General features: G+C 44.6%; 1 long non-coding RNA gene across 2 annotated transcripts; it reads left to right on the forward strand.

Moving 5' to 3' along the window:
- Positions 1 to 7,181: 7,181 nt before the first annotated feature.
- LOC119087180 lies at positions 7,182 to 13,955 on the forward strand. 2 transcript variants are annotated; one of them, XR_005090625.1, is made up of 5 exons: positions 7,182 to 7,299; positions 7,863 to 9,323; positions 10,746 to 10,963; positions 12,853 to 13,007; positions 13,829 to 13,955. It is a non-coding gene; the product is annotated as an uncharacterized LOC119087180 (long non-coding RNA). The 2 variants fall into 2 exon arrangements; XR_005090624.1 differs by having other exon boundaries at positions 10,776 to 10,963.
- Positions 13,956 to 14,889: the final 934 nt, after the last annotated feature.

Genomic DNA, 14,889 nt, shown 5'->3' on the forward strand with positions numbered 1-14,889 from the left:
GCCAATTCTGGATATCTCTGAGTATTTGAGGACTGTCTGTCTATTAGCTATGAATGGCTGACTATCAGCTTATGTTCCCTAATAGTCTCCAATATGTTAGCAGCTTTCATATGACTAGGACTTATTGTCTCCTGAGAAAGCAAAGAAGAGTGTCAGGGAAAGATTCAGGGCCAAATGGGAACAAGAAAAACAGGGCTTGTGAGTTGGGTGTGGCCCAACTCTGAGAAAAGAACCCTCTTGGGGACAGAAGCTTTATTTTATATATATATATTGTTTATCAAATTTGTTATTTATTAAACACATGCCATCATACATTTAACTTTTCTAGAAGCTTGGTGTTAAAGATTTGGTAAAGAGATAGGTGTAAATCTCTAAGTTAGCTTTTGTTAATCTGAATAGATCTTTTATAACTTTAAATTTCTATTATCATATAGAATATATTATAAACCAGAGTTGAATCAAATATAGCCTTACATTTCTATCATCATACACAAAGTCCAAACTAATCCACAATATTTGAGGATTGTTGTTATTTCATAACTGCAGTTTTGTCATTATTGTGAATCTCAATGCAAACATCTGACATGCAGGTATTCCTAGGCTACACCTGTAAAAGGTTCAAAAGAAGCAAGATCATTAAGGGGATAGCTAAGACAGACATCAGGAAGGTTTCCTCATTGCATCTGCTTTTCTCTGTCATGGATCTACTTTTTCAGCAAGGCCATGGAGTTTCTAATGATCCTTGAGTGGTTATCATAAAAACAGCATTGCTCTCCTAAGGCCTTGCTTAGGCCCCCTTCATGAAGGAATGATAACCAGGGACACCAATTGAACAAGTTTTAGGTCAAGGCCCCTTCTTAACTGGAGAACTGTTTTAGCTAGAGAAGAGAATAATTTCTCTAACTGTGTAACTGATTTTTCTAGGGCAGCGACATCTTCATCTACTGCCTCTCCTAAGGCCCTGTTGTTCTGATCTTTGAGTACAGCCAGTTTATAATCCTGAATGACTTATATAAAAATAGTTAATTTTTAAGGCTACATAATACATCTTTGATCCTACATAAAGTAGGTCAAGTGTCTTATTGTGCAGCCATTTTAGTTAATAAATCTATCAATTGACAGCTCTGGGCCCAGTTTCCTAGTATATCAATGGGCATTATAGGTAGACATTTTGTCCTCTATGCCAGGGAATTTCTCTTTGACTTAGCCTTTTTAGTCTGTTTCAGGGGCAGGGACAATGTACTCTCTTCTATAGCTGCTACAAGCTGAAATAGGGCATAGGTGGTCAGTGCCCAACAAGACTAAAAGGCTAGTCAAAGGTATGCAGGGAATTTAAGCAATGGGCCACTTATCAGAAACATGTGATTATCTGACCCAGCTGTAGAGATGGAGAACAATCACATTGGCTGGTCTGGTCTACATCAGCCTTCAGCAAGTCCAGAGCTCATGATCATTTGGAGCAGATTGCAGTCAGCAACCGATGCTTTGACAATTCTGCAAGCCAAATGGAGAACTGTTGAGACAAGTTCAAACTAGGTATAGAAGTTAAAATTTAAGAACTTAATTAGAAATTTTAGACCTGTAGATTTAGTAATTGGGAAGGGGAGACAGAGAGAAAGAGAGGGAAAAGGAGAAAGCAGAGGTGCAAACAGTTTCCTGAAAGGAGAGAGGGATAGAGGAAGGAAGGAAGAGAAAAAGGGGAGGGGTTTTCTCTTAAAGAGAATTAACTTTACATAAGATGATGTGGTCTGGACAATGGGTGGTCCTTAAGTGGCAGGTATGAATACTAACATTCCCTGACAACAATACCTCAAACAAAAATAGAAACTTACATATACAATATGTTGTAACAAAATAACCTTAAATGTTTATCACCATACAAAAATCCATTAAACAAGAGTAGAAACATATATATATAGTGTAAAAAGTTATTTATATTTGTATAAATAGACAATATTTCCCTAAGTGATAATAAACATCCATAACCCACCAAATAACCAAATAACCAAAAGCCTCCCAAACTCCACTTGGGAATATGGATGTTGTGTTCTCCAAACTGCTTCCTGCTGTCTGTAGATGAAGTATCTTTCAGGCCCCAGAGAGGAACTTTTGCAATAATGACCAAGTCCTAAAAAGACCAGCAGTAAGCTTTGTTGATAGGTATCAACTGGCAACTTTCAGGAGGAATCATCTGTTCAAACCTGATCTTGAGCATGGAGACAACCAACTCAACTCATCCCCTACATGAGTTTTATCCAGGGAAGATATGAGAAGTAGGGAAAAGGAGATGCTTGTGTGCTAATTTAGAGGGTACATGACAGATCTACAAACCAAGAGGCAAGAGGGCATGTAGTTGCTGAGAAATGAACTCCAGTCATCAGCTAGGGCAGAATGTGCTCTTAAGTGCTGACCATCTCTCCAGCCCCTGCAATGGTTGATTGTCAGCTTCACACACTGGGTAGGGAGAGCCTCAGCTGAAGGATTGCTTGCATCATATTGGCCTGTGGTCACATATGTTGGTTATTTGCTTTCTTTCTTTCTTTTTAGTTTTTAGTTTTTTCTTTTTTGAGACAGGGTTTCTTTGTGTATCTCTGGCTGTCCTGAAATTCACTCTGTAGACCAGGCTTGTCTCCAACTCAAATATTTGCCTGCCTCTGCTTCTGAGTGCTGACATTAAAGGCATAAAAGATGTGCACCACCACTACCACCATCTGGCTACATTCCCAGTTTATAATGGAGTTTGTGGGCTACTAAGATGCAGCCGATGATGCAAGCCTGTAGACCTGAGTTTGATTCCTGGAACCCACTTAAAAGTAGAAGGAGAGAACTGCCTACACAAGACTGTCCTTTGACCTCCACATGTGCAATGCAAGTGTCTCTCTCTCTCTCTCTCTCTCTCTCTCTCTCTCTCTCTCTCTCTCTCTTCTCTCTCTCTCTCACACACACAACTTAAGTAATTAGTTAATTAATTTAAAATTGAGTTTGTAATTATATCTACCTCATAGGCTGTGTCAGGTTCTTGGGACAGACTTCCACTTGGTTTATACACTTAACATGGAGGATTGTTGGGGACAGCTACTCCTGCCTGGGACCATATGTCACTGTCAGCATCCCTCAGACCCAATCCCAGGAGCAGTGTCTATATCTTCTCATGATCTTATAGCAGTCACAGCAGAGGGACTTGGCACTTTGCCAGTCACTGACTTGAGCTGCTTGGGGTGTTGAGCTAGCCCTTTCTCTTTGCCTCTGCGACAGCACTGATTCAGGCTTTGTCACCACCTATTGTATCTCTGCCATTGGGAACTGTGTGTGAGGGTGCACATATTCTATTTCTGTGCTACACACACAGTAGTCACAGGCCCCGTGTGCTGACTGTACACTGTCAGAGCACAGCTACAGGACTATAAAGAGAAGTCACTGAGTCCTCCCCTTACTCAGGATGAAACTCCTTCTAGGGGTCACTCTGCTCCAAAGTAAGATCCTTGTTCCCTCTGAGTGCACCGCATCTTTCTTGTCTTCAAATTACAGTACCCTAATGGTCACATCTGAAGTTCTGGTTTGGGATTCCCTTTGGGATCCAATAACCTCTGGGTTGGGGTTTTCTCATCCCCTCATGGTGACAACATCTGTCATCTTTACCCTCCAGGTCTGGACTCAGATGATTTCTTAGAATAGTCTACTACATTCACCTACCCAAGCAAAGAAAGCCCCTTCTGTCTCTGCCATATTTCCCTGGCAATTTTTTTCTTGATCTTTTAAGAAACATTTACTTTTATTTCATGTAAACAAGCCCTTTCTCTGCATGGGTGTCTGTGAACTGTCAGTGAGCAGTGCCTAAGAGGAGAGAGGAGGGGTCTGGTCATCCAGAACTAGGGTGATAGACAGTTGTGAGCTGCCATGTGGGTGCTTGAACCATGCCTGGATCTGTGTAATTAAAAAAAATAATATAATTTTTACATAATCTTATTATGTGTCTCATGATGTCCTCCAACTCAATATTCTAGCCCAGACTTGCCTCAACCTCCCAAGTGTTAGGATTACATACATAACAGCTTGTGTCTGCAATTCTTTTTTGATTGATTTTTCATCACAGGGTTTTGCTATGTAGCAAAACTGTCCTGGAACTCATTCTATAAACCATCCTGGCTTTGAACTCAGATATCCACCTACATCTGCCTCCAGACTGTTGGGACTACACAGTGTGTGTTCCATTGTACCTGGCTTATCCTGCATTTTACTGGTGACCGAGTATCCCACTGCAGACTGAATCCTGGTCATTTACCTACTCCTCAGCTGATGAACAGTTTGTTGTGTCAAATGCTGACATTACAATGATGATCTGACCATTATCCTTGTCTATGAGCTGTGCATGGCCATACAACAGATTCCTTCTAATTTTTCCAGTGTAAAACAATAAGCATGTGTTGGCTGCTTCTTTGGCTCAAGGTCTCAGCTAGAACTGTGATGAATCCCACTGCTGGCTAAGGCTAGGTTTCACCTAGGCTTGAGTAGGGGTGGGGCAGCTTTCAAACTCGAGAGATGGTTTGGTTGTTGGGTTATGGATCTAAAAGTCAGTTTGTCCCTGGCTGCTGACTGGAGAGTGTTCTCAGCTCCTCAACACAGAGACCCCAGGGCAGCTCACAGTGTGGTGGCTGTCTGTCCTGACAGTGAGAAATGAGCAGGCAGAAGGCAATGTCTGTAGAACTTAGTCCTGAGGACTCAGCCCCGACGGTTCAGTGGAGTACATTTATAATCCTAACACTGGGGAGCCTGAGGCCAGAAGGTTGCCACAGAGTCAGAGACTAGCCTGAGTTATAGGGCAACTCTCTGTCTCAAATAGGTAGACAGCTTCCTGCTCTGGCATGGTGACCTGATTTTGGTCTCCTGGATCTATATCGTGGAAGGAGAAAAACAACTTTCTATAGCTATGCTCTGACCTCCTCATGTTAGCATGGCATTTATGGCTGGTCCCAAGTGCTTGCTTTTACCTGTGTTGGGGCAAACACACACACACACACACACACACACACACACACACACACACACACACACACACTCACACACACCTCTATTACTGGTCTCCTGATGCAGCAGCTGTTAGGAGTCCAGGACGAAGCTAGGAGGCAGGCAAGTGGGATTGATGGAGTGTACTGAGCATTCTTCACACATGCTACTTCACACAGCATCACCTCTGGCTGGGTAACAGTTGGGCAATGTGATCATGTCCACCATCCCAGGAGCCATCCCTTGTCAGAGTACAACTATGGGTGCTACTGTGCCATTGGGGGCTCAGACACTCCGGCAGAGGAGTGATCTATCTGGTGGGAGACTGGAGTGTCGGAGTTCCGGTGGGAACAGGGCACAAGCAGAGCATCTCATGAGCCAACATCATATATTTTGTTTTGTTTCTTTATTATTATTTTTATTTGTTTCTAGACAAGGATTCCCTGTGTAGCCCTAGGTTTCCTGGAACTCTTTCAGGAGACCATGCTGATCTTAAACTCAGAGATCCATCTGCATCTGCCTCCCAAGTACTGAGATTAATGGTGGACACCACCACACCCCACAGAAGTTGCTTTCCATAAATATGTGTTTTAGAAATCACAGATTATGAAGTCTCAGGACAATTTCTTCTGGAACATAGTGTTTAAGTTACCTCACCTGTTTGGTAAAGACTCAGGTTAGAAGTGATCTCCTGTGGGTCCATACCCTTCCCTCAGCTGCTCCTTCCTCTTTCCAGGTGCTGCCACACTGATGACCACTGCTATACTCAGATCAAGAATCTGGAAAGCTTCAAATTCTTCATAGACACCCCCTACACCAGTTTATACTCAGACTTGTGTTCTGGGAATGAGATCACCTGCAGTGGTAGGTTTACACTCTAGGACATCTGGACTCTGCTTGGCCCTGGGCAGGTTTGGAAGGGACACAGAAGTAACAAGGACAGGCACCATTTACTGGTCATTTACTTGGAATCATTTAGCCTCACCACAGCCTCATCAGCTAGATACTAAAATATAGATGAGGTCCCTGATGAGGAAGATGAGAAATCTGGGCCAATCGCCCAAGGCCACCCAGCTTAGAAGTGATGACATTTGGTTCTGGAAACAGATCTACATCATCCAAGGCCTCTGTTTAAAAACATTTCAAGATTTTATGTTTTTCTGGGGAAAGCATGCCTGTGCCACAACACAGGTGTGCAGATCTGAGGACAACTTGCAGAAGTCGGTTCTCTTTTTCAAGCATGTGAGTCCTGGGGATGGAACTTAGATTCAGATTGGTAGCAAGCACCTTTATTCCCTGAGTCATATTCCCTGCCAAAAGCCTCTCTTATTAGGTGCAGTGTTATACTGCTTCCATATTGACTAAACAACTGAGAGCTGCATCATTGGCTTTAAGTCAGATACAGGACTAAACACATATGCAGAGCAAGATTTATCATTCCCATTTTACAAGTGAGGATTCAGAGGGCTAGGGATATAGCTCAGTTGCCAGAGTGCTTGCCTAGCATGCACTGAGTTCTGGGTTCCACCTCCAGAACACATGAATTGAGTGTGGTAGTGCACACCTGAAACCCTGCACTTGTTAGGTTGAGGCAGGAGGATTGTATTAAACCATATAATTTTATAAGTGGTAGCTGATATTTGTAGTTTGCTGGGTTTTAGGATTAAATATCTGTGTTGATTATTTTTATGTATAGGAATGAGTTTGCATGCCTGGTCTTCTTCAGTCACTCTCCACCATGTCTTTAGAGCTTGGGTCTCTCACTAAACATGACACTCACCTTTAGTTAGCCTGACTGAACAACAAGTTTTGGGAATACATGCTCTCTACTTCACTATAGAGTTACAGATGCCCCAAGCACATCTTGTCTTTTACAATGGCTCTGGGCATCCTAGGTCAGGCCTGCATGTGCTTTTGGCAACCACTTTAGCAACTGTGCTGTGGGAGCCCATGAAATTTTCCCAGTTAGATCTGGTCTTGCTTTACACAGCAGGGCTGCCTTAGGAGATGGCTTGACCACGTACATGGTCTCCAGGTATCTGACATGATCTGCCCTTTTCTGTGTTGGGGGGAGGTCTTTTTGCTCCTCCCCTTGGTGCTGTGGGATGGTCTGTATGTCAAATGCTCTGATTGGTCAATAAATAAAACACTGATTGTCCAGTGGCCAGGGAGGAAGTATAGGCGGGACTAACAGAGAGGAGAAAGGAGGGAACAGGGAAGACAGAGGGAGACACTGCCAGCCACCGCCATGACAAGAAGCATGTGAAGATGGTAAGCCACGAGCCACATGGCAAGGTATAGATTTACAGAAATGGATTAATTTAAGCTATAAGAACACTTAGCAAGAAGCCTGCCACGGCCATACAGTTTGTAAGCAATATAAGTCTCTGTGTTTACTTGGTTGGGTCTGAGCGGCTGTGGGACTGGCGAGTGATAGATTTGTCCTGACTGTGGCAGGCAGGAAAACTCCAGCTACACCTTGGCATTCCTTTAAAAGCCCTTTGGCAGAGACTCTCAGGGCCTGATGATGAGATCTAGCTCTGAGTCCTCTGTGTTTTCTGTCTGTCTCTCTCTAGTTATATTTCTAGCTAATATTCCATGCTGCTCCTGCTCAAGAGTACCCTGGGGAAATGTGTGGGTGAGATGGCCCCCCCACACTGTGCCATCTCCCCAGCCACAGAAGAAATGATTTTTTTCATTATAAATGTGTTCCAACTATTTGGGCACCCAATGTACTTTTGTGTTTCTGACTCTCAACCCTGAGTCTGCACAGATGGAGGGCAATGCTTTCTTTTGGTTACAAATCGTAGGGAACATAGTCATGGGCTCCACTCAACTTCCTTTCTGTTTCTCTGCAGACAAAAACAACCCCTGTGAGGACTTCATCTGCAACTGTGACCACCAGGCTGCCATCTGCTTCTACAACACTCCATACACCAAGCATTACAAAAGCATTCAGTGTTCGACTTGTCACCTCAGTGACTGGCACACCTTCCCTGCCTGCCTGGTTCTGTTTACTACACACTGTGCCCTCTGTAAAGCACCATAGAAAGAACTCGGCTTTGCTAATTGGATTCTCTGTCCACCTGCTGGGGATCAGCCTCAGCCGTTTCAAGAGTCTCGAAGGGCAGGGATGTCTGGCAGGTGCAAGACAAGCCTGGGACATACAAGTTGGTGCAGCTGACGAGTCTCGTCCGATCTGGAGATTTGTGCATCTTCTCCACTTTCTCTCGATCTGACTCAACCCCAATCTTTTATTGTAATAATACAAGGAAATAGGGGATGATAAAATTCAACAGGTGTTTGGGTTCTTTACAATAGTTTCAAAAGTTCTTTTTGTAAATCAGCAAAGTGTACCCTGTGCCCCTTGATTGCACATAGAAGTTCCCAGGAAGAGAGCCAAAGCATACCAGCTTATCCTTTTACAGGTTAATAATTATCAGAACATCTGAGGCAATCACCCCAGAGGCCATCTACTTGCAGTTTCTCAGAAAGAACAGAATACAAGCAATGGTTTGAGGTACCAGACTGTCAGCTTCCTCTCAGCCTAAGTCCTTCTTCATCAGTCTGTAATTCATCAAGTTGTCTTCTAACTAGTTCTGGGTAACTCTTGTCTTCTATCCTATCTAAATGTCACTCCATCTACAGTTTTCTCCCACCAGCCTTCGGGGTTTTCCCCATGACCTGCCTAACAGCTTTAACTCCTGCCATTGTCACAATCTCAGAATCATTTCATAGAAACCACCGCAGGAGAGAGGAAGAAAATCATAAAGAGCAAATAGAGTAGGAAACCAAACTGGACAGAGAGTAAATGACCTGAATGCAGGATCACATCCTGTTGACCTTCCAGTCCTCACTGTGCCTAAACACACACCACAGGATAGTTGTCCCTCTAAAGTACACAGCAGGATAACTTTTTAAACAAACAAAATAGAACACATCATCTTCTCTAACTTTCTCTATCATGGGACCCCATAGGTAAAGTCAGGTTAATCTCTGGTTTCCTGGTCAACCAGATTTAGGAAAAAGATTTCTCATTGGTTAAAGGCTGTGTGGTCTCAGTCTCTTTTTTCCTTTAGTGAACAGCTGCCCAGTCCTCTGCCCTTCCACCCCTAACCCCATCTGCACTCATGTCCAAATGTCAGGCCTGACCCCTCCCAAGGTCAGTTCTGGTGAGCAATAGGTGCAGCTAGAGCCACCTGGGCAGGCGCAGTGACCTGTCGTAGCTGGTAGTGACTGTCCAGAGTCCTGCTGGAGGATCAGAGATCTTGAGCGAGGAGACAAGCAACTCAAATCATCACCTAGTGGTTGTTATCCAGGTAAGAGTTCAGAAGTGTGGAAAAGGAGGTGCTGGGGTGCTAAGTTACAGGGTACATGACAGATGGTCAAATGCAGAGGCCAGAGGGCATTGGGCCAGGAGACACTGTTCACCAGCCACCATGTAGTTGCTGAGAACTGAACTTCCATCCTCAAGAAGAGCAGAAAGTGCTCTTAAGTGCTGAGCCATCTCTCCAGCCCCTGCAATGATTGGTTGTCAGCTTCACACATTGGGTCGGTGTGGGGCGTTTACCCACCAAGCCCACTGTTCCCCAGAGTTTTCTTGAGTGCGAGCAGCAGGAAATATTAGATAGAAGGATTTAGATTGCAGAGATAAACAGATAGAAAATAAAGGACAGCCTCGAGAGGGCCTGGAACCTTTTCAACGGGCCCTGCCTGTCTCTGCCTCAGGGTTTTTTATAGAGATGCCAAGGGGTGGAGCAAAAGACTTCCCCCAGCACAGCCAAGTGCAGACCATCTCAGACACCTGCACTCAGGCCCGTGGTCCTAATCATTCTCTATGCGGACCTGCTGGGTAAAGCCACGAGGAACCTGAAAATGGGCTCCCACAGTCTCGGGAGCCTCAGCTGAAGGATTGCCTGCATCATATTGGCCTGCAGGCAAATCTGTTGGGCATTTTCTTTCTTTCTTTTCATTTTTTAGATTTTAGTTTCTGGTTCTTTAAGACAGGGTTTCTTAGTCTATCTATGGCTGTCCTGGAACTCACTCTGTAGACCAGGTTGGCCTCAAAATCAGGTATTCCCTGCCTCTGCCTCCTGAGTGCTGACATTAAAGGTGTGCACCACCACCACCATCTGCTACATTCCTAGTTCTTAAGTGGAGTTTGAAGGCTGGTAAGATGCAGCATATGATGCAAGCCTGTAGACCTGGGTTTGATTCCTTAAAGGTAGAAGGAGAGACCTGACTCCACAGAGTTGTCCTCTGCCCTCCAGATATGATCACATGGGCTCTCTCTCTTCTCTCTCTCTCTCTCTTCTCTCTCTCTCTCTCTCTCTCTCTCTCTCTTCTCTCTCTCTCTCTCTCTCTCTCTCTGTCTGTCTGTATGTCTTCCTATCTTGTTCTCTCTCACCCACCAACCCACCCCCCCACAAACCCACACATTAATTAATGAGTTAATTAATTAAAGATTGAATTTGTAACTGGATCTATCTCAAAGGCTGTGTCATGTTCTTGGGACAGACTTTGCACTTAGTTTATACAGTTAACATGGAGGACTGTTGGGTCCAGGTACTCCTCCCAGGGACCACACATCACTATCAGCATCCCTCAAACCCGACTCCAGGAGCAATGTATATATCTTCTTATGACCTCAAAGCACCCATGCGGGAGGGACTTGGACCTTTGCCAGTCACTGCACTTGACTGGTTGGGGTGTTGAGCTATCCTTTCTCTGTCTCTGGACAGCACTGATTCAGGCTCTGTCACCATCTACAGCAGCTCTGCAGGTCGGGACTGTGTGTGAGGGTGCACATATTCTACTTCTGTGCTACACACACAGTAGTCACAGGCCCCGTGTGCTGACTGGACACTGTCAGAGCACAGCTACAGGACTATAAAGAGAAGTCACTTGAGTCCTCCTCTCGCTCAGGATGAAACTCTTCTGCTGGTTTCTCTGCTCACAGGTAGGACCCTTGTCCCTCCGAGTGCCCCCATCTCCCTTGTCTTCAATGCACAGCCTCGCTGGTCATGCCTCAAGTTCTGGTTTGGGGTTCCTGTTGGGGACTAGCAGCCTGTGGGTTGGAATTCCATGCTCACCTCATATCCACAACAGCTGGCACCTTTACCCTCTACGTCTGAACTCAGACAATCCCTTGGGAAAGTCCACTACATTCACCTACCCAAGCAAAGAAAGCCCCTTCTGCCTCTGCCATAAGCCATGGAACCCATTTCCGGGAACTTAGGTGCCCTGTAAATTGGATTTTCTTGTACTTTAAAAAAATATTTAATTTTATTTTATGTGTTTGAGTGTTTTGCCGGCACATGTGTATCTGTGAACTGTGTGTGAGCAGTGCCTACAGAGGCAAGAGGAGGGGTCTGATCCTCAGAACTAGGGTCATAGACAGTGGTGAGCTGCCATGTGGGTGCTGGAACCGAGCCTGGGTCCTATGCAAGTGCAGCAAGTGCTCCTGACTGCAGAGCCATCTCTCCAGCCCTGATGATTATTTTATTTCCTGATCTTATGATGTGGCTCAGGATGTCCTCCAACTCAACATTATGTCCAGATTGAAAGCTTTCTGCCTCACCTTCCAAGTGTTAGGATTGCATACATGCCATACTTGCTTCTGCAACTTTTTTTTTCATGTTTTTCTAAACATGGTTCTCATAGTAACCATGGCTGTCCTGGAACTCACTCTATAGACCAGGCTGGCTTTGATTTCAGTTATCCACCTGCCTCTAGCTCCAGAGTGCTGGGATTAAAGTCCTCTGACACTGTACTCTGGTAATCTGAAACTTCTTATCCACCTGCCTCAGCCTCCAGAGAGCTGGGATTACACACTGTGTATTCCACTGTACCTGGCTTCTCCTACATTTTCCTGGTGACTGAGTATCCACTGCAGACTGAATCCTGGTCATTTACCTACTCCTCAGCTGATGAACAGTTTGTTGTGTCAAATGCTGACATTACAATGATGATCTGACCATTATCCTTGTCTATGAGCTGTGCATGGCCATACAACAGATTCCTTCTAATTCTTCCAGTGTAAAACCATGAGCATGTGTTGGCTGCTTCTCTGGCTCAAGGTCTCAGCTAGAACTGTGATGAATCCCACTGCTGGCTAAGGCTAGGATTTCACCTAGGCTTGAGTAGGGGTGGGGCAGCTTTCAAACTCAAGAGGTGGTAGGATTGTTGGGTTATTGAACTAAGAGGTCAGTTGGTCCCTGGCTGCTGACTTGAGTGTGTTCTCAGCTCCTCAACACAGAGACCCCAGGGCAGGTCACAGTGTGGTGGCTGTCTGTCCTGACGGTGAGAAATGAGAAAGAAGAAAGGCAAAAGGCAATGTCTATAGACCTTAGTCCTGGGGACTCAGCCCTGCCGGTACAGTGGAGTACATTTATAATCCTACCACTGGGGAGGCTGAGGCCAGAGGGTTGCCACAGAGTTGGAGGCCAGACTGGGTTACCAGGCAACTCTCTGTCTCAAACAAGTAGACACCTTCTCTTAGGCCTGGTGACCTGAGTTTGGTCTCCAAGACCTACATAGTAGAGGGAGAAAACCCAATCCCTAAAGCTGTGCTCTGACTTCCTCATGTATAGCATGACATTTATGAGTGCTCCCAAGGCTTGCTTTCAACTGTGTTGGAGCATGCAAACACACACACACACACACACAACACACAACACACACACACACACACACACACACACACACACACACACACACACACACCTGTATTCCCTGCTCTCCCAATGTAGCAGTTGTTAATAGTCCAGGAGGAAGCTAGCAGGCAGGTATCAGACCCCTGGTAAAGCCAGGTGGGATTGATGGAGTTGCTGTGCTTTCTTGTATCAGGTGCTACTGCACAGAGCATCAGCCCTCAGGCTGTGTGGCAGTTGGGCAATGTGTTCGATTGCAACATTCCCGATACTGGTACAGTCTTAGAGTACAGATTCTATGGCTGCTACTGTGGCTTGTGAGATTGGCGATTCAGATGAAGACTTAGACAGGTGAGTGATCCACTAGGTGGGACACTGGAGGGTCTGTGTGGTGTGGGGACAGGACACAAGCAGAGCATCTCACGAGGCATGAATAGGAGACATGCATATTCTGCAAACATCGTATATGTTGTGTTGTTTATTATTATTTATTTTTCTTTCTTGGTTTTTTGTTTCCATAAAGAGGTTCTCTGTGTAGCCTTAGTTGTCCTTGAACTCTCTCTAGAGCCCATGCCGACTTTGAACTCAGAGATCATCCAGCCTCTGCCTCCTGAGTGCTGAGATTAAAGGTGGACATCATCACCCACAGCATGTATTTTCTCTCCTGTCATGCAAAGAAATCAGTCCAAGAGGACCCTGTATCTAGTGTCCCTGAAAGCAGAATGTGTGACGTGTAAATAGTGGCAATGCTGCCCTCAATTGGCAGACTAGGGCACTGCCAACCATCACATCTCCCATCAAAGTGTCAGCCTTGGCTTTAAAAAGTCATCAATACTCCAGAATGTATAATTTCATTGTATTCCTGCAGCTTTGTTCAAAAATCCTTTTTTTGGAGACAGGGTCTCACTTATATATCTTGGCTGATCTCAAACTCAGAGATCCATTTGCCTCTGCCCCACAAAGTACTGGGAAATTGTAGACACCATCACACTTCACAGAAGTTGCTTTCAATAAATATATGCTTAATGGAAATTGCAGATTCTCGAGCCTCAGGACCATTTCTTCTGGAACATCATGTTAAGTCATCCTCACATATTTGAGAAAGACTGTAAGTGAGAACTGACCTACTGTAGGTCCATACTCCATCCTCAGCTGTTCCTTCCTCTCTCCAGTTGCTGCAGGACTCGTGACAACTGCCTTGCTCAGGTCGATAACTGGAAAACTGTGCATTCCTCATAAGGAACCCTTACACCAGCTCCTACTCATTCTCATGTTCTGGGAATGAGGTCACCTGCAGTGGTAGGTTTACCCTATGGGAACTTCTGAATTCTGCTTAGTCCTGGGCATCTTTGCAAGGGGCAGAAGTAACAAGGACAGTGACCACTTAGCAGTCATTTACTTGGTCCCATTGGACATCACAACAACCTTATCAGGTAGATACTAAAATATGGATGAGGTCTGATGCGGTAATCTGATTAATCTTTTTCAATAAAAAAGAAGAGTCACATATTGGGGTAAGAACCAGAAGATCAGTGAACAGGGAACAGCCGCCAGCTGCTTCCTACCTCTTCTGTTCCTCCTTCCAAAAGGCTTAGATTCTCTCTCAGCCATGCCTTGCCACTTCCTGTTTCTATTCTGTTTAGAGTCCTCCAAACTTCTCTGGTTAGCTAGTGGCTAGCTCTGCCCTCTGACTCCAAGCAAGTTTTATTTGTTAGAACACAATCAAAATATCACATGACATTTCCTTCTTTTTGTCTAAACAAAAAGGAAAGGTTTTTTTTAAACTAACATAGTAAAACTATATACAGTAAGTACACTAATTATATACAAATATATACAGGCAAGAATTACATTAACCATGTCCAGTCCATTTGCTTTTGTCTAATTGAGAGAAAATACTCCATTTTCTATCCTATCTTGGTGAGTTCAAAGCATTGTACCTAATTCATTTTCTACCTAACTTGCATTACCAACCCCAAACTATCTTTTTATATCTCTCAACCTTACACACTTTACATCTCTTTTGTGAGGTGAATTTGTTAACAAGGAAAACTATAACTATAACTATCCAGTCTTCCACTCCTTCAGAGACCTGAGAAGGAATATTACCTGAGTAAACAGGAAGTGCAGAGCAAACAGCTAAGAAATGACAGAAACAGTCCCCCAAGGTTCCTCTGTAACCTTGGGACATCCATCTTCAGCCTACAGGCCTAGAACATCTGGCAGACTTATC

The sequence above is a fragment of the Peromyscus leucopus genome, unplaced genomic scaffold (genome assembly GCF_004664715.2).
Source record: "Peromyscus leucopus breed LL Stock unplaced genomic scaffold, UCI_PerLeu_2.1 scaffold_1759, whole genome shotgun sequence".
Lineage (NCBI taxonomy): Eukaryota > Metazoa > Chordata > Mammalia > Rodentia > Cricetidae > Peromyscus > Peromyscus leucopus.